Source organism: Micrasema longulum, unplaced genomic scaffold, assembly GCF_059751315.1.
Source record: "Micrasema longulum isolate JH-2025_06_02 unplaced genomic scaffold, ASM5975131v1 h1tg001760l, whole genome shotgun sequence".
In the NCBI taxonomy this organism is placed as follows: domain Eukaryota; kingdom Metazoa; phylum Arthropoda; class Insecta; order Trichoptera; family Brachycentridae; genus Micrasema; species Micrasema longulum.
In genome coordinates this window covers 147619-167197 of record NW_028278936.1, presented here as the reverse complement: position 1 = coordinate 167197, position 19579 = coordinate 147619, and the positions used below count along the sequence as shown (strand labels likewise).

Below are 19579 nucleotides of genomic sequence, written 5' to 3'. Positions count from 1 at the left end.
ATACACATGAAACCATTCATATAAGAAAGACATATTGTACTTTTTCCTCAGTTCATATTTATTTCTGCGTAACTCGTTACTATAGAAAGGACACTAGCCGGCAGCTGTCCAAAATTTTAAAAATATGCTTTTAAATTATCCGTTTATTCCATAAACTGGATAATATTTATGAATGAAACGATGTATGTATTTTGTTTCTCGTAGTTGAAGTGCAATCAAAGCATTTTTTAATCATTTTTTCATTTTATTATTATTTTTTATTTTTTTATTATTATTTTTTTTATTATTATTTTTTATTTTAATTTATTTTATTTTATTTTATTTATTTTATTTATTTTATTTACTTTATTTATTTTATTTATTTTATTTATTTTATTTATTTTATTTATTTTATTTATTTTATTTATTTTATTTATTTTATTTATTTTATTTATTTTATTTATTTTATTTATTTTATTTATTTTATTTATTTTATTTATTTTATTTATTTTATTTATTTTATTTATTTTATTTATTTTATTTATTTTATTTATTTTATTTATTTTATTTATTTTATTTATTTTATTTATTTTATTTATTTTATTTATTTTATTTATTTTATTTATTTTATTTATTTTATTTATTTTATTTATTTTATTTATTTTATTTATTTTATTTATTTTATTTATTTTATTTATTTTATTTATTTTATTTATTTTATTTATTTTATTTATTTTATTTATTTTATTTATTTTATTTATTTTATTTATTTTATTTATTTTATTTATTTTATTTATTTTATTTATTTTATTTATTTTATTTATTTTATTTATTTTATTTATTTTATTTATTTTATTTATTTTATTTATTTTATTTATTTTATTTATTTTATTTATTTTATTTATTTTATTTATTTTATTTATTTTATTTATTTTATTTACTTTATTTACTTTATTTACTTTATTTACTTTATTTACTTTATTTACTTTATTTATTTTATTTATTTTATTTATTTTATTTATTTTATTTATTTTATTTATTTTATTTATTTTATTTATTTTATTTATTTTATTTATTTTATTTATTTTATTTATTTTATTTATTTTATTTATTTTATTTATTTTATTTATTTTATTTATTTTATTTATTTTATTTATTTTATTTATTTTATTTATTTTATTTATTTTATTTATTTTATTTATTTTATTTATTTTATTTATTTTATTTATTTTATTTATTTTATTTATTTTATTTATTTTATATATTTATTGTACGGCACAAGTGCCTTTTAAAATATAAAATATACTCATATAACGAGTTAGTTAGATATACAAAAATTAAAAAACAATATTTTTATGTCTGATCATGGTGAAAATCCGTTAGACTGAAGACACGGAAAGCAATTACCCACGAATGGATCTGCCATTTTCTTCAATCTAGTAACGAGAGACACAGAGATGTTTACATTAAGTATTTATTTTTTTTAAATCATTGACATATAATACATAGACCCGCCCAACAGAGTAAAATAATTTTAAAAGTAGTGACACGAAAACATACTTGTACTAACTTAGTTTGTTTCTTTATACCAGGGATGCATTCAATGATCATGCATATGCAACCAAAAATTGGAATATACTTATTTCTGATACATAAAAAAGTTATAATTTGACTTAAACAATCGACATTCGTTTTAGATGAATCGCAATTAGGTTCATTCCTCAAATTGCTTGTAATTTCAACCCATTCATTTATCTTCAACGGATTTTGGGAAATTAAAAAAATAACATTAACTCACGTTTATTTTATTCAAAAAACGTCTTGGTGTTTTGTAGGACCTCGACTCACGTGTTTTATATGTTTATGATTCATATCATCAATTGTAGTACTTTCACACTTATAGATTACGCAGACAGGGTATAGTCTAAGCGTATAACCGAGTTGCACAGTTTAATCCCGCGCTGTGCCAGCGGATGCCTATTCGATGCCTATCAGTGCACTCTTGTAACTAGAAAAGCTTTGCAATTGCGCCGCTAGGCGTAGTTTAACGTTTACGATTTTTTTTATTTATATTTGAATACTAATTGTTTTTAGCTTTGTTAATCCCTCATGAACAAATATTTACCAATGAAAAGTTACACAATCCTTATGTTTATCCGAAAGGTTTTAACACCCCTTTCATGACACAAGCAGGCATTTTGGTTTCGATTCTAAACGTGACGCCTGGCTGGTGGTCGAAGAACGAATCAATACGCGTTGGGCATGACAGCGTTTGAGCATGAGTTTAGTGACAACATTTTTGTGGGCTCAGGCTCAGTCTATATGTCATAATATGTCAATAGTTAAAATGTTATTTTATTTTATATTTTATAATTCATGATTTAAATGCAAGAGACACTGTGTGCACCATGGTTATTAATAAAAAAATACTTTATAAAAGCCGTTACAAAATATAATTTTTACTATATGTGTGATATTTATAAGTATGTAAAGTTTACAAAATGGGTGATCATTTTTCTTTTTTATAAATAAAATTTACACACAACATACCTTTAAAAATCCTTGTTTATTCTTTTCCCAAAACTCTCTATGGATATTTTTTTAATCCTTAATTTTTTGTTTGGATTTTAATTTTTCTCGTTTCAAGTTTTTTTTTTCTGAACAGGTAATAAAAATTGCAGCAAAACTAAGCCATGTTTGTCCTGATGAATTCAATTCTTTTTTTCTAATGAAAAAATATTTTATTGTTTGAATGGATACATAAAATTTTACCTATAAAGTTAAAACAATACGCTGTTGATGTTTTTAAATTTAAATTTATTCCATTGATTTTTTACACAATTGAATGCAGTATTATATATCATTGGGTAACCACTTCGAACTTATTTTAATTTATTTTTTCTAACTCTTAAAAGACTGTGGTAAATAATTCGTTTACGCATGGTGATGTAACATCGTGTTACCACGAGCAAAAGACGGAATATTCTAAAGTTCAGCCATTTTAAAGAAAAAAAACATAGAGACATACTGTTATAATATTTTTTTACCATAATTTATAAATATATAAATTTACTTTAGCTCTTATATGGTAGAATAAGTTATAAGTCCTCAATGTGCCGCTCATATTACACGCGTACGTCACCTATCACTGTAAATAACCGACTGAATCTAATTCAGACAACACAGAACACAGAACAGCGTCTCTGTCTTCATTTTTGTAAGTTCTATCTTCATGCTCTCTCTTATATTTTTTGCATTATAATCCAGCGTAGTTATACAAATTTTACTTTTCAAATCATGTGTGAAAATGACAATTTGAAGATCACAAAAAATACAACTTCATCATTTAAAAAAATAAGAGATATATATCACTCTTGTATCGTATGTCGACTAGTGTGACATCACAGCCACACAAGAGCTGATCACATTATTTATATTTGACCATAACAATCAAACATTCTAGAGTACAATGGCAATAATATACTGCGCACTTTTGAGTTAATTTATGGATCTGTTCTGTTTTTTTTATTTTTAATACTAATAATCGGAAACATTCTACCATCCCTCGTATTTGCGAAACATTTAAAATGAATTTCAATTAACAAACTAACAAACTAACAAACTTAATTCAGAAAACAAAGAATACACGTTTTGTTATATTTAGATCGCTATTATTACGCTTCATAAAATTTTTCACAATTTCCGTCAATAAAGTGTAATTTAACACTCCCACTTTCCTTCATTCATCCTTTACCATTCCTCGTCTCTTTGCTTGTTTTTCTTTCCCACTACATCTTCGTTTTGTCGATATTTCTTTTCTTTTCATTTGTTTACAAGAATATTGTTTTAATTTTTTTCATAATATACTGCATACATTTTGATTGCGCGGAGACAGCTTATAGTGACCCAATCAGGCACGACGTATGCTTGTTAACTTGCCCCGACTCGCTAAAAAACTGATTTGAGTCGGAGCACTTACTAATTCCAAAAATAAAATACTATTTAAATCGTCCTTATATAGTTAAATTTAAGTGAATATATCAAATTTCTTGGCAAGTTGTACTACCCATTTTCTTTTTTTCGCTCTGATTCTGATTGTAACATCTGATTGTATTCCTAAGAAAATAATAAAAATTCGAAAAATCATTTTGTTGTTTTATCTAGCAGATTCAATTATGTACTTACGATGAAACTAAATAATCATTTTTCAGCAACTATTTTCCGAATATAAGCTTTTGAAATGAATCGTTTTGTAAACGAATCTCTAGTAACGCATGTATTTAAGGTATATTAGAATTCATTAGCTTGTTTCCCTAACTTATTGCTTGGAAAGGGTTGATCTTTCATGAGTTGCCTCCGGTTTCTACTTTCTACTACCCTTGGGATTAAGTTCCAGCGCCCTAATTGATATTTATATGACCACTCGATTCCCTGTTATATCGTAAACAATGCTACAGAGAGAAATATTTCAGCACAGCACATACATATATTTATATATATAAACATACGAAAGACACAACCGACCGGGCAAATGCAAAAAGAAGTACCTAAACGTCAGGGGCAAATCGAGCATATAAGTGATTATGCGCAGATTACCATTATATCACATTTGACTGTTGATAATAACGTTTTATACGAGTATTAACTGAATTTACAGAAATTCAAATGAAATAACTGTTATTTATAATAAATAACCACCATAATTTCTATTTTCTTAAAATGAGGCCTAAAGCCTAAGCAATAAACGATTCTTTCGACCTATTCTTCATTCAAATAAGTATCTACTGAGTACAAAAAAGTACTTTTGGCTCGATGGCTGCCTTCAGGTAAAAATCCTGAATAAGGAAATCGAGTGGAGATAAATCCATTTCGTTTTGTTGCGATAGTTTCGTTCGCCTACCATTCTCAATGTCCTGGGTTCGATTCCTGGCAGGGTGGACGTGAAATATTTTTTTTAATCTTGGATCTGCCTTGCAATATTTTAAGTTCCCGAACTGGGAGCTGAAGTAGCAGATGTTCGATTTACGGTGTATTAAGTGTACCACTGCAGTGTACTATACACCATCGGGTTCGGTGATGATGATGATGATGATTATGATAACCTGTTTCAAAGTATGCATTTGGTTTAGAATATATCTTTGCGTGCATTATTACACATGCAATTCAGGAATCCGTTTTGTAGCAATAGAAGTGTATTGAATAGAGTGTTTCCTTGGAGGGTAGTATTTATCACGCAACTTAAACTATTGGTTTTATCCCCGAGGGAGTATCCTGTTATTGATAGTACACTCCTTAGTACCTTTACATTTTAACATATTGTTGTACTTACATAGACACCTACTATACCTACATGTACGGATGAACACAAACATTTCAAAACTGTGTATATTATTTTCATATTATAGAAAATTTCTTCATAATTGATTTTTTATTTATATTTTTACAAGTCGTCACCCTAACTTGTAAAAATTGTAAATTGGAAAATGGTTAAAAATGGTATTCTGACGTTACTGTTAGGACTTCAAAAAAACTACATGTGTGTAAAACCTGTACATCCCTAGAGTTTTGAATTATTTTAAAAATACGTACGGCAAAAAAACTCTGCTACAATTCGCCACTGAAGTGAAAATTGTTTTTACTCTCCCCTGACAAAAAGTATTATAAGTTCGGGATATACAATTTTTGCAAGTGATGCCGACAATATTTGTAAAAAATATTATATCTGGACTTGTACATATTTAGGACAAACCTCGTTTAAAGTCTTTTCTATTTTCTTCTTCGCGGGTCACAATCTGTGGGATTGGTTTTCTTCATGCATGGTCAGTCTCCACCCGTCTCCATCCTCCGCTTGTCTCGTCAACTCGGCGTTCCCGCTTCAACGCACGTCGGAGATAACCTGGTCCATGTAGCTACACGGGGTCGTCCTCTGTAATTTGCTCCTTCGCACATGCCCTCCGCAATCGTAAGAAGCAGGCCTGGGTGTCTTATGTTATGGCTATTGAGCGAGCATCTAGACTCTCCAGCGCTGTTTACAACCTCGGTGATCCCAACATGTTCCGACCAATGAATCCCCAACATGCGCCTGTAGCAGCACATCCCAAACGCCTCCAGCCGCCCCCGTTCTGCCTGTCCGATTTCGTCCACGTTTCGCTTCTACCTATGTACAATATTATTTATTTATTTTAATGAAACAAACAGTCGACAATGATATAATAACATTTTTTTTAAAAATACAGTTTAATAACAGACCAGCAAAGTTTCTAAATAAAAATCATACATATTATTAAATTGTGTTACAACAAAAGGATGTGTTTATGTGTATTTGTATGAGAGTAAGTGTAAATGTGTGTTTATGTGTATTAGTGTGGGAGTAAGTGTTCAGGAGTGTGCATCATTAAATAGTAAGTGGGATCGTATCGCAGCCAGAAATAATGAGTATGAATTTATTTTTAAATAAATTAAGGGGTATGTAAAATATATCAATAGATGAAAAAAAAAACATTAGAGTTATAGCAAGAACGATAGAGGAAAGAGTGTTGTGCATAGTTAGTGCTACAGACTGGCAGATGGAATAAATACGTATTTCTTGTTACTATTATATTATGTTCCAGACTAGAGTTTTAATGAAGTTTTTTATTGTTTTATGCTTATACTATACTAACAATATTTTGGTTTGTCCAAATTTTTGTAGACAAAGACTAGATTCAACTCCCTGGGGAGCTGTTAACATTAACATATTACAATAGAGATGAAGAACATTTAAGAGAAGGTGATATAGAAGTCTAGGCATCTACAGGGCTTATGACCTGTCAATGGCTGGTTTAAGTGGCCACTTAACACACTGTGTAACATTCACCATTTTGCCAATGTTTAAACATCCATATTTCTTCAATTCTTCCATTTGACACACTTGAATTATTTCACCTACATACTGGGCAACAACGCCTGAAAATTTTATTTTTTCAATTTGTATACTTCTTCATGGACGAGGTAGATTTATCTCTTATATGAATCTCACCCGCATAAATGAAGGTTTCAGCTCTTCAACTTCACAAACATCAACAGATGAAATAATTGAAGGAATATAGATGTTCAAATATGGGCAGAATGGTAAATGTTACACAGTGTGTGAAGTGGCCACTTAAACCAGCCAATGACAGGTCATAAGCCCTGTAGATGCCTAGACTTCTATATCACCTTTATTGTTGTGAAGAGATTCATTTGACTAAATTATTGCATATACTAGGCAACGCCTAAAAACAATTTTCCAATTTTTAAACTTTCTCTGGGACCAGTTGGTTTTATTACAATATTTGAGTTTGTCCAAATGTTTGTAGACGAAAGACTAGATTTCACCCCCTCGGGAGTTGTTAAGATTAACAAATTACAACAGGGATGGAAAATACCTTAAAGAAGGTAATATGGAAGTCGGGACATTTACAGGGCTTATGACATAAAATTATGACTTGCTTCATCGGCCGTTGCTTTTATTTCAGGAGAAATCGTTGCACGTGTGTGTCATCGATCAATGGACTATGACCTTCACAGTCCTAATTTACGAAATTTTATGTTTACGTGTCGTTGTTTGTTTTGTTTCTATGTATTACTACGTTCTTCTTCCTTCCTTTTCGAAACGGGATCTAGAGCATGTGGCCGCGGTCTCAATTTGGGACTAACACCGAATGTCCGTTAATGTCATGCTGGAAAATTAGAATAAGGTTATTGAACTGACCGTGTGTATTTGATTGATCAAAATGGATGACTCTGCTGAAAGTTTGATAGTGAATATGCGAATGGGAGTAAATTAATCCCGTTTGACCGAAACTCGTGTTCATTTTAAATAGTGTTTATTTATTTTATTTGATCACGCGCTTCAACAAAGATACATACTAGAAAACATACAAATTTTAGGTATTCATTCATAAATTTTCACATGCATAATATATATAGAAAAGGCAACGGGAAACCACTCTGGTCATATTTTCCCAGGAACAAGCAGTAGCCCCGGGTGCAAAGTGTAAAATTAGCTCAGGACAGACACATAAGCTTCGCTGTAGTGATCGCCAACGTCGGGGAGACCCGGCAAGGCACTAAAAGAAGAAGAAGAATATATATCTTCAATTACAGAATTTTCGACAAACTCAAAATATTGTTGATAAATCCACCCGGTCCATGAAGAAGTATAGAAATTGAAAACATAAGATCTTCAGTCATTGCCTAGTATGTATGTGAAATAATTCAATTAGACGAATCTCACCCGCATAAATAAAGGTTTCAGCTCTTTAACTTCACAAACATCAACAGATAAAAGAATTGAAGAAATATAGATGTTCAAATATGGGCAGAATAGTGAAGGTTACACAGTGTGTGAAGTGGCCATTTAAACCAGTCATTGCCAGGTTATAAGCCCTGTAGATGCCAAGACTTCTATATTACCTTCTCTAAAATGTTCTTCATCTCAGTTGAAATATGTTAATATCAACAGCTGCCCAGGGAGTTAAATCCAGTCCTTGTCAACAAAAATTTGGACCAACTCAAAATATTGTTGATAAATCCACTGGGCTGGTATTCCGAACGCATTTACAGCGCGCTATAATGCGTATTTAGTACGTAAAAACGCGCTATAATTTCGTTTAGAATACCAACCCTGGTCCATGAAGAAGTATAGAAGTTGAAAACATAAAATTTTCAGGCGTTGGTTAGTATGTAGGTGAAATAATTAAATTAGATGAACCTCACCCGCATAAATAAAGGTTTTTTTTTAATAAAAAAAATATTAGCCTTTTTATAATTTACCCAAATATTTCATTTTTGATGGCCATTTTCAACGAGTTGTAAAAAACTCAATATCCGAAAATGGAAATCAGGTTGGGGTATAGTGGGGGGTTCGAACCTCGGACCTCTGATCTGTGAGTCAGTCCACAACACTAGCCACGGGACCACAACCCGATTTATTTAACTTCACGAACATCAACAGATGAAAAGAGGCCATTTAAACCAGCCATTGCCAGGTCATAACCCCTGTAGATGCCAAGACTTCTATATGACCTTCTCTAAAATGTTCTTCATCCCTATGCAATATGTTAATACACAAAATAGATATAATTACAATATGTATTTTTGTGTGTGCAGCTTACTTCATTTAAAAAACTTTACAGTTTTTACTAACTATGGTAATAACGTCATTTATTTATAAAATCAACTTATCGCTTTAAATTATGTTTGACTAACACTGATCTGGCGCGGCGTGTAGAATTTTCCCGGCAAATTGCTTCACACTCGTGTCTCACAGCGCGCATCGCGTCGAGACACCGCGCGCCGCGACATTAAAAACAATATTTAAATACCGAGATTGGCTGGAAAACCTTGCACATTAATGCATCGACACGAAGATGGAGGGGGCGGTGCATCCTTGTACCAACAGTATTAAGCCAAGATTATAAATTCTGCATAATGCATAGCCGTCGCTCATCACTCAAAGTAATAATTTAGAATGCTCGGAAGTTTTTATAGTAAAACATATTTAATCATCGATGTTAAATTGGGCACTGCTTAGTAGGCTTGTGTCGGCTCCTCGGATTTCGGATGCAAAAGAGAAAGTTCGTAGTGAGCTTCTCCTATTTATTTATGAACCAAGGAAACGCGTGAGGTGCCAACATATTTCAAAACATCCGATGTTCTAGAAGAAGAAGTATAAAAATTTGAAAATTGTTTTCAAGCGTCGCTTAGTAGGTGATTTGGTTCAGCCGGATGAATCTCACCCACGCGATAAAGGTTTCAGCTCTTTTACTTCACAAAAAGTCAACAGATGGAAAAGTTAAGGAAATGTGGATGTTAAAACATGGGCAGAATGGTGAATGTTACACAGATTGTAAAGTGGCCACTTAAACCAGCCAGTGACAGGTCATAAGCCCTGTAAATGCCTAGACTTCCATATTCCCTTCTTAGATTTTTTTCCCTCTCTGTTGAAATAAATTTAAACATCTGACAGTATTTTTTATTAATTTATTTATATATTTTTATTTCACGTAAAACATAATATTTTTTATTTTCTATATGAACACTTCCCTGGGCGTTACCCTTGTCGAGGCATTCATTTACATTATTTTTATTTTATGTTCTAGTAATTTATTTAATGTTTATCGGCCTCGTGGTGCAGTGGTCAGCGCGTTTGCCTACCATGCAAGAGGTCTCGGTTTCGATTCCCGGCATGCTTGATATGAAATATTTATTTTAATAGGGTGTTTTCACACCATAATATTTCATATTCCCTAGACTGGCGCCTGAAGCGTGAGACTGATCATCTTACCTTCATGTGTAAAAAAACTATCAAGATACACTACGATAGGTGTACCAATGCAGTGCCCTATGCACCATCAGGTGCGGAAAGGGCATGATGATGATGTTCTCGTACATAATAAATAAATATAATATAATAAATAACACTGTATGGATATAAACATAAAACATAAATAGCAGACATGCAACAATAATTCCGAGTTCAAATAGACTACTGTTTTGGTGGGATGACCATCTCAAAGCAGTTTTTGGGACCCAAATTCAGAAGCTATTTATTAACAAATAATTTGAATTTCTGTTTATTTGTATTAAATTTTAAATCAAGGGGTAGAGTGTTGTAAATTTTGGGAGCAAGGTACATGTGACTCCATTGACCAAAGGATGTTGTCATTTTAGGTGGCACAAATAGTTGTCTCTTTTTTTATCTTGTTTCATTGATTTAATTATATTTACTCCCACCATTTTTATGTGTGTGAACGAGAAGTGCCCTAACGTACAGTTGCCTGACGTCCAGAACACCTACTCGTTCAAATACCTCCGTTGTGGGTGTTCTGATAGAGACCCCGAGGAGAGCCTTGAGTACATATTTTTGTGCTATTTCCAAGGTTTGCATAGCATTTTTGCTGGCTCCACCCCATGCAATTATTCCGTAACCAATAATGGATTTAAAGTTTCTTTGGCAAAAATGTTTCTTACGGTAGCAAATACATAAACAAGTTTTTTAACTTTTGCTGAAACATCATATATGCAACAACTGTCAAATATGCTGCAACTCATCATCAAAGAGTTATCTCCACCTCATAGTGCATATATCACTGCATTATTGGTACATCAAATACTTTGTATCTTGATCTTCTGTTTCATGAAGGTAAAATGATCAGTCTGACGGTTTTAAAACTAGTATAGAGACAGTTAAATACTGGAATGCTAAACCACCCACAAACAGAAATCTCACATTAACCTTGCTCGAAATCGAACCCAGGACTTACCTCCACTAGATTTCTTTTTTCAAGACATTCAGCTAAAAGTAGCTTATCGTGTCTTAAATACTCGTCTAGAATTCTGTTTCTATTCCACACACCAAAATGTATTATTTGTCCATTCGGAAAAGGGAAAAAATACTCTTATATTTTTTTTATCATCATCATCAAACCCTTATTCACACCTGATGGTGCAAAGAACACTGCATACGATGCGGACTTATCTTCTGTTGATTTCCTTGTTAATTTTTTAATTTTTGTTTTCACTTGAAAATAGTATTCTAGTCAAAAGTAATCTACATACAAAACAGTATTCTCCATTCTCCTGGACACAGACAAACATCATAATTTTGGTTAACGAGTACACTTACAAAACACTAAATGCGATTAATATTTCAGTAGCCTTTATTCTAGAAGGGGTGGTAGTAAGTGTTTACACACTTTAAGTGGTGAGACGATAATGTAATGAAGATGAGAAATTCATTAAGAAAGTTACGTTGGTACCCGTGTCGTTGGCACTACGCAAAATGAAATGCCAAAACGTAATCGTTTAAATGCGTTTACCCATAAACTTAAGCGTGAATACCGCGAAATTCAATTTAGGAATATATTGGCACTCATAGGTAAGATTAACATTAACAACTAGTGAAATTTCTTAGTAGAAGATCATTGTTATACTATATTTATTCATTTATATACGTAAATACTTACGGACATTGTCCATTTATACAATTCAAAGGGTATAAACACTCTGTAGCCCGGAGCTTTTTTGAACAGCTGTTCAAAAAAGTTCATTTTATTGACATCTAGCGACTTTTATAAGTATTTATTTATTTATTTAGTATTTCACAGTTTTAAAATGTACAGAGTTTATTTGTTTCAGGTCCCGACTAGCTAGGAAATTCCTGTGTTTAGGAAGGACCTTATTTTTTTCATGTGTTTTTTTTTATTTTTTTAATTTCATTAAATGATGCTTAATAAATTCAAAGAATAATAATAACATTAAAAAAATATATAAAAATATAAATTAGAAAACAAGCAAGTAATAATAATAAAAATTGAATCATAAAAATAAATTAGAAAATATGCCATTAATAGTAAATAAATGAGACATAATTATTATAAATTATAAAACATACCGATAATAATCAAAATTGAACCACAAATACACATTATAAAATATCTTCTTTTAGTACTTTTTCGCTGCTGGTAAACTACGTGAAAACACGGGACCGGGACACAACGCGTGGTTATTATAATCACGTGTTTACACGGTTCCGGGATACACAGCACAAAAAGAGGAGTGAGACGCTGTGGGGATATGTGCGAACATTGCAATGTGGCTCTCCATAAAGGCCAATGTTGGCAAAACTATCATACAAAAATGACTTATTAAATTATTTCAAGTAAATATGAGACGTGAAAATTGATTTAACTTAGTATTTTCATAATTATGACACATTTAAGAAACCCTTCACAAAGCATAAAATTTCACAAAAATGGGCCGGGCACAGGGTAAATTCTATGTGTATTCGGCCGGTACTCAAAGTGTTAACAACTAGTGAAATTTCTTAGTAGAAGATCATTGTCATACCATATTTATTTATTTATGTATTTGCGGACATTGTCCATTTATATCATTCAAAGGGTATTAATATTACAAAATAAGAATAGTGAAAACATTAAAAAAGAAGAAAGAAGCATTGAAACAAGGGACATCAAGACAAGATATGGACTTTTTTTTTTAATATTTAAAAAGAAATGTTAGCGCCCTTATAATTCACCGTAATACTTAAATTTTGGTGGCCATTTTCAACGAGTTGTAAATAACTCACCATCAGAAAATGAAAATCAAGTTGGGGTAGAGTGGGGTTTGAACCTCGGACCTCTGGCCTCGAGTCCACAACACTAGCCACGGGACCACAACCGTTTATTAGTGTACAACCGTTATTTAGTGCTTGTTTAAATTGTTGTAAACTTAAACCAAAAAAGTCCAGATCTTGTCTTGAGTTGATGTTGTAATTTTTGTACTGATTTTTTGAAAAATCTTACGAACATGATTTACATTTTAATATACATTATTTGTGCCCTGATTTTATTTATACGATCAAATAGATACTCTTGACATCGACATCTTCCTAGACTTATTATTACCTTTTCTTTTTTTTAATGATACTCTTTCACTAGCACACACAAACACACCCTCTCCCACCCTCTCTCTCTCACACACACGAATACCCTGTTTTGACGGTTTTTACATACCCGGTAACAAATTTAAGCTCTTATTGGAATACAACTAAAAGTACATTTTATACCAAAAAAAATATTCTCTCTACCTGTTGTTTTGATATTTTTGTTGTGTTGTATTATGTTGCATTTATAAAATATATAAAAATAAAATATTAAGTCTATAACTTGAAAACCGGAATCAAACACTAGATGTCATCACTTGTGAATGCGCTGTAGCAAATCATTGACATACATGTCATTTTGAAGCTCTATTCATAAGCTGTCAAAATCCGTCAACGGTGCTTGATTTGCTTGTGCGCATCATATTTTTTTCAATTAGGGAAAATTTTGAAAATTGGGGAAAAAACAGCATTCGCGTGAAATTTCGCTGTGTCACTTTTTTGCAAAAAAACTGCAGCCGAAATCATCGTTTGCTCGTTATATGCTCGTTGTATGCTTTGAACGTGTTATTGCGAAATCACAGTGATTCTAATGGTTTCAACGCTTTAAAAGATATCAAAGACAATGAGTGACCTGAACAGCCGAAAAAGTTTGAAGATGAAGACCAGAAGGGAGTTATGTATTATGGGCTTCTAAAACCAGGTAAAACCATTATTGGAAAGCTGTTCTGACAATAACTGATTCATTTAAAGAGAGCACTGAAGGAAAAACTGCCAGAATGGGAGACCAGACACGAGACATTGATTTTCCAAAATATCAATACTCGGCCGCATGTTGCTCAACCCGTTAAAAACTATTTGGAAAATATCGAATGGGAAGGTCTGCCCCATCTGCCATATAGTCCAGACTTGGCGCTTTCTGACTTCCATTTGTTTCGGTCGATGCAGAATGCACTTTCCGGAATACGCTTCACTTCAGTCCAAGGTATCGAAAATTGTCTCGATTCTTTCTTTGATTCAAAAGATGACCGGTTTTTTTGAGATGGCATCCACAAATTACCAGAAAGGTGAGAAAATTTTGTGAACTTACGGTGGACAATACTTTGAATAACAGAATTGTACAAGTAAAAGCTCGGATTTCCTAAAAATATTCTTTAAGGTATATTATGTATTAATTTATTTAGATAAATCATTTGTCAATGACTTAAAATTTCTTACATATTTAATGTAAATAAATTTGAACGTCTCCCATTATATATATCTGTATTCTAAATTGTTATATTTCTAACTTTTTTTAATTTTAAGATTCTTTTAATACAACTTATACGAAAAAATTCACTTCTGTTCTTTCCACTGCAATATATGTATGAACTATATGTATAGCATATCCATATATTTTATAGTAATGTGTAAAGATGATTATTTCATACTTTTCTTTTTCTTTTTAAAATCATTTTTATATTTTGCTTCTTCCTTGCAAAATACATGTCTGTCTGTATATGTTTATATGTATGTAAAACATGTCAAAGCCTACAAGGCATTTAAATTAATTAATCAATTGATTAAAAGAAAAAAAAACTTGTTTAATATGAAGGGGAGTGACGACTTATAATTTACAATGGTGGTCTTTCTATTTTTGCTTAATTTGTAAAATTACAAAATATACATCAAATTCAGCGTATTTGTATAGAGTGGTGTATTGTATAAAGGTAAAGTAAGTAGCCTTACGCTTCAGATGCCATCCAAGAGATAGTGAAATATAGTAGCTAACCAACTTTATTACTTATTTTATTTATTAATTTGTTCTCGCACAATTTACATATTACTTTTTTTGCATTAATGATAGTGTTCCCAGGCTGGGGTGCCCCGTGCCAAATGAGATATTTGATATTATTTTAAAACGCGTTTAAACATAATTAAATCATAATCTCAAAAACATTAAAAAAAATATTAAAAAACACATAAAACTTACAAATAAAAACATCTTTCTACATTTATTATTTCTTTAAAATCAATATTTCGTGAAGACCCTGCCAGGTATCGAACCCAGGATCTCAGCATGGTTAGTGACTGCGCCAATCACTACAATCACGAGGCGGACTAATCTCCACTCGATTTCGTTTTTCGGGATTTTTATCTGAGAGTTGCCATCGAGTCGAAAACGGTCGTTCAGGGTTCAGTTTCTATTTCACACACGAAACTACATATTCATCCGCCCAAACACGGAAAGAACTAATAACATACCAAAATATACGTATTTAAAAAAATACTTGTATGTATATAAAGGAGAATATCGATAATGGCTTACAATAAACGAAGAAATAAGAAAACGTTCAGACCACTTTTCGGTGACAAACAAAGCATAACCCTGGACGAGTGTTTTTGACTCGATGGTTACATTCAGATGAAAATCCTGCATAAAAAATTAAGAGATGATAAGTTAGCCTCGTTGTGTAGTGATTAGTGCGTTCTTCTGCCATTCTTGAGGTGTTAGGTTCTATTCCTGGTAGGGTGGCAGCTTGCCCACCACATACCGCACACCAGGTCTGAGGACACAAGTCTCTTTGGTGGTGCCCACATACATGGAAAAATTGCTCGTGCCAAACGAAAAAAGCTGCTTCAAGGAGCTCTCTGAAATCTGGTAACCTTAGCATCTTTGTACTGATAGAACGTAGTCCAGAAGTACATAATATGCACTTCATTGGATTGAGAAAATAGGGGTGTAAATTCTTCACTGACTGAAATTTAATAAAAACCTTGCAGGGTGGCAGTTAAACATTAATTTTAATTTACATGTAACAAATGATCAAAATAAGCTGCATTTGGTTTACAAACACAGTTCCTAATGCGCCAATGTGCGCGGTAAGGGAAATGATGACAGTGGTATTAGAAAATCTGTTTACTCAAAAAATTATCAAATTAACTGTTTAACTCACAGTTAAATCACATCCAAAGAAAAATTTTCACAAAATACATATCATCCTTCAGATGCAGTTAGCCAGAATTGATATTTATTTGAGCAAAGCATTAAAGTTTCAGCGGATCGTATGAGAACTAGAAAGGCAGAAATTATTATTATTTGGTCTTGCGAACACGTTACAGGAAGGAAAATTGTGAAAAGTTTCGCGTGATATTTGAAGATATTGTTTTACTTTTTGACAGCTGTTATTGGCCAAAACTGCGCACAGAGTTAATACACAACCCGCCTTTCGTATCAGGGTGCATAGAGACATTATGAAACAAATATGATAAAATAAGTCAATGAACAGTTAAAAAACATCGAATTATATGATTTTAGAACAGGGAAGAGAATCTCTTTTGGAACTTGGGTTTATACCTCTTAATTTCTAGAGCATAATAAAAAATATGTATCTACATTTAGCTATTCGTTAACCTTTTTTAAAGTTCTTGAGGTTTGATTCCAGTACTTGTCTTAAACTTTTTGTAAAAAACCTCAATAGGGAAATATCACTTTTTTTTACAATTTAAAGTAATAAGAGTCTATAAAATACTGTCAATTGAAAAAAAACTTTTTCTACCTATTAGTAGCATAAAAAATATTTTTTAACATATAATTTTTAATTCCCGTGAAAACGGTCATTGCATTGGCCATGCCCCAAATACGTCACAATTCGTGTTTTTTTTAACTTTCTGTATATCTGTTTAAATATTTTTAAAACATCCTAACGAATCTTGACATCACAATTATCAATGCCAAATATGTCGCGTTTTCCTAGGAACATATTTAAAAAAATATATATTTCAAAGTTATGTATGAAAACATTTCTCCACGTGATCCATATTGATTTTGAAAATACAATTAATTATTCTAAATTCATTTAATGTGTTTAAAATCCAAATTCGCAATATGTGATATTTCCCTATTGATTAATTAGTTAAATGCCATGAGTTAAGTATATATTACTTTTTGTTAAAGTTTTTTGTAATACTAAATGCTTTTATTTTATTATTTATTTTCACATTTATTTTTATTTGAGTTATAAAAATATTATTTGTGGATAAAAAAAGTGCATCTTATGTTTACAAGCACATATACTCGTATCTCGATTAGCGATATGCGATATAGCACATATAAAGTGAAATGCGTGAGTATATAATTGATTTCTTTTTTTATATCGGGTCCTAAATACGATGTGGTAACGATTTATTGTCAGTTTTTAAGTACTTTTTTTTTTTGTTTTTTACAATAAGCATAATAATAGAACAGAGTTTGAAAAAAATAAAGCATTATTACATATCAATAAAATACAAATAAATAAAAACATAGTAAACAAAAAAAATCCCACAAAGGTATGGCCAGTTCGTGGGTATACAAGAAAATGTTAATGAATTTTAGGTCCCATAATAAATCATGGACAGTTATAATATTTTTGTATAACATAAGAAATAAAAAATAAAATATTCTGTAAAAGATAATATGGTATTTTTTTTTTATAAGTGAAAAATCTTTGTAACACGCTAATGAAGGCTTCAATTTGTTCACGTTTACGTTTTGTTTTATGTTCTAGTTTAAATAGGTTAGTTTTGTACAATCTTTTAATGATTTAAATCCTTTCTGAAGTGAAAACACATATTACCAATTTGCAATCAGGACATGTATTTTACGTTTGCAAATGAACTACACATAACCAACATTAATTGAATAGTAGAAAAAATTAAATTAAATTTTAAATAATTAAAGAGGGTTGAGCCATGTTGTAATTCCGTTTCAGAAGTTTAAGCTATGCAACTTATTAAGTCTTCTGCAACTTGAATACCATTTAAGACTCATAAAAATTCCAACAAAATAACATTTACAATTGAGGTTAACATATAAACCTAAATATATTTTCAAAAGTAAAAAACCGGAGGTGAATGATCATGAACAATTATTTTTTTCATTTTTTCAGGTCATGATAAAGAGTTTATAAAAAACAATTTTATTTGCTATGTTTGCTATTTTTTTTCCCCAGAAATTTTACTGAATTATGGACAACACAGAAAGTTTAAACAAGAGTTCTGTTTGATTATTCTTCCACTACAGATTGATTTGAATATTTATTTGTTTTCGTACTTATATAATCGAGAACAATGGGCAATCACAAAGGTAAAATTAATTCAAACAACAATGCCAAGAGCTTTGGCATATAATTATTTTATTTGTTTTGTCAATGGACTCTACTATATTTCTTAGAAAACATGTTCATTTATCTATAAATCTTTGAAACTTAAAAGCATAAATAATCCTCACAATGGTATCAAAAATTCACGAGCGGCAGTATTCTCCTTCCGGATTCCTTGTTCCTTTCTTTCACCTCGCCATATCTATATTTCATCACAAAGTTCCGAATTTCTATCAGAAGTGCGAAGACTCCCCTCCAATTATAAATTTCCCCGATCATAAATAAATCATCAACTTTAAACCAACCCCCGATAAGCCTTCCACTAGGAATTCTTAAAACAACCCCTTACTTGACGCACAACCCATTTGCAAAATACAATTCTTAAGAAAGTGTGGGGGTACCCATTTTCGGATTAACCTATTATATTCACCTGATAAAACTGATCAGTAAAAGAAAGTTGATCATTATGAAAAAATCCCCTGAAACATAATAACTTTTTCCGTTTTTGTATTAAATTATTATTGTATTATTTTACTAAAATATCATATTATACTCTCTTTCAATAATCTATACTATTAATAAATATAAAATAACTTTGTTTTTAACCACTTTTTTATGGTCACAGAAATAATTTAGAAACTATTGATTAAATACAAACTTGTCTTATATTTATTTTATTATAATGAATTAAATGACAAAGTTAGTACTCCGTAATTTTTTTTAAAAAACGTTTTATCTATTTTATGTTTAAGCTAGTATATTTGCTTAATAAATATGAGACCCCTCTTTACTATTCATTTATTAAATCTTTCAATACTGTTTTTTAAAAACAAAGAAGTTATCTAGGTAAGCAATAAATAATATTTGGCAAGTTGGGTAAGTAAGGTACCTACATTATATTTATTTTTCTGTTTTTGACAGATTTCAACTTATAGTTGTTTTGCTTTGATGTGACATTTTCTTTTACGAGCAAGACGCATTTTTGTAACAGTGACTCTTTCCGAGATTTATTTACTTTTCAATCGTATTTTGGAACTCGGGTATTAAATCTTTGTTGAATTGAAACAAT

The 19579-nt window shown here is 30.8% G+C and overlaps 1 long non-coding RNA gene across 1 annotated transcript in view; it reads right to left on the bottom strand.

The window, feature by feature from the left end:
* Positions 1 to 2773, bottom strand: part of LOC148274104 (uncharacterized) — a 35664-nt gene extending 32891 nt beyond the window's left edge. The window contains exon 1 of the long non-coding RNA XR_015824377.1: positions 2530 to 2773. This is a non-coding gene — a long non-coding RNA (uncharacterized LOC148274104). The remainder of the gene's footprint in view (positions 1 to 2529) is intronic.
* Positions 2774 to 19579: the final 16806 nt, after the last annotated feature.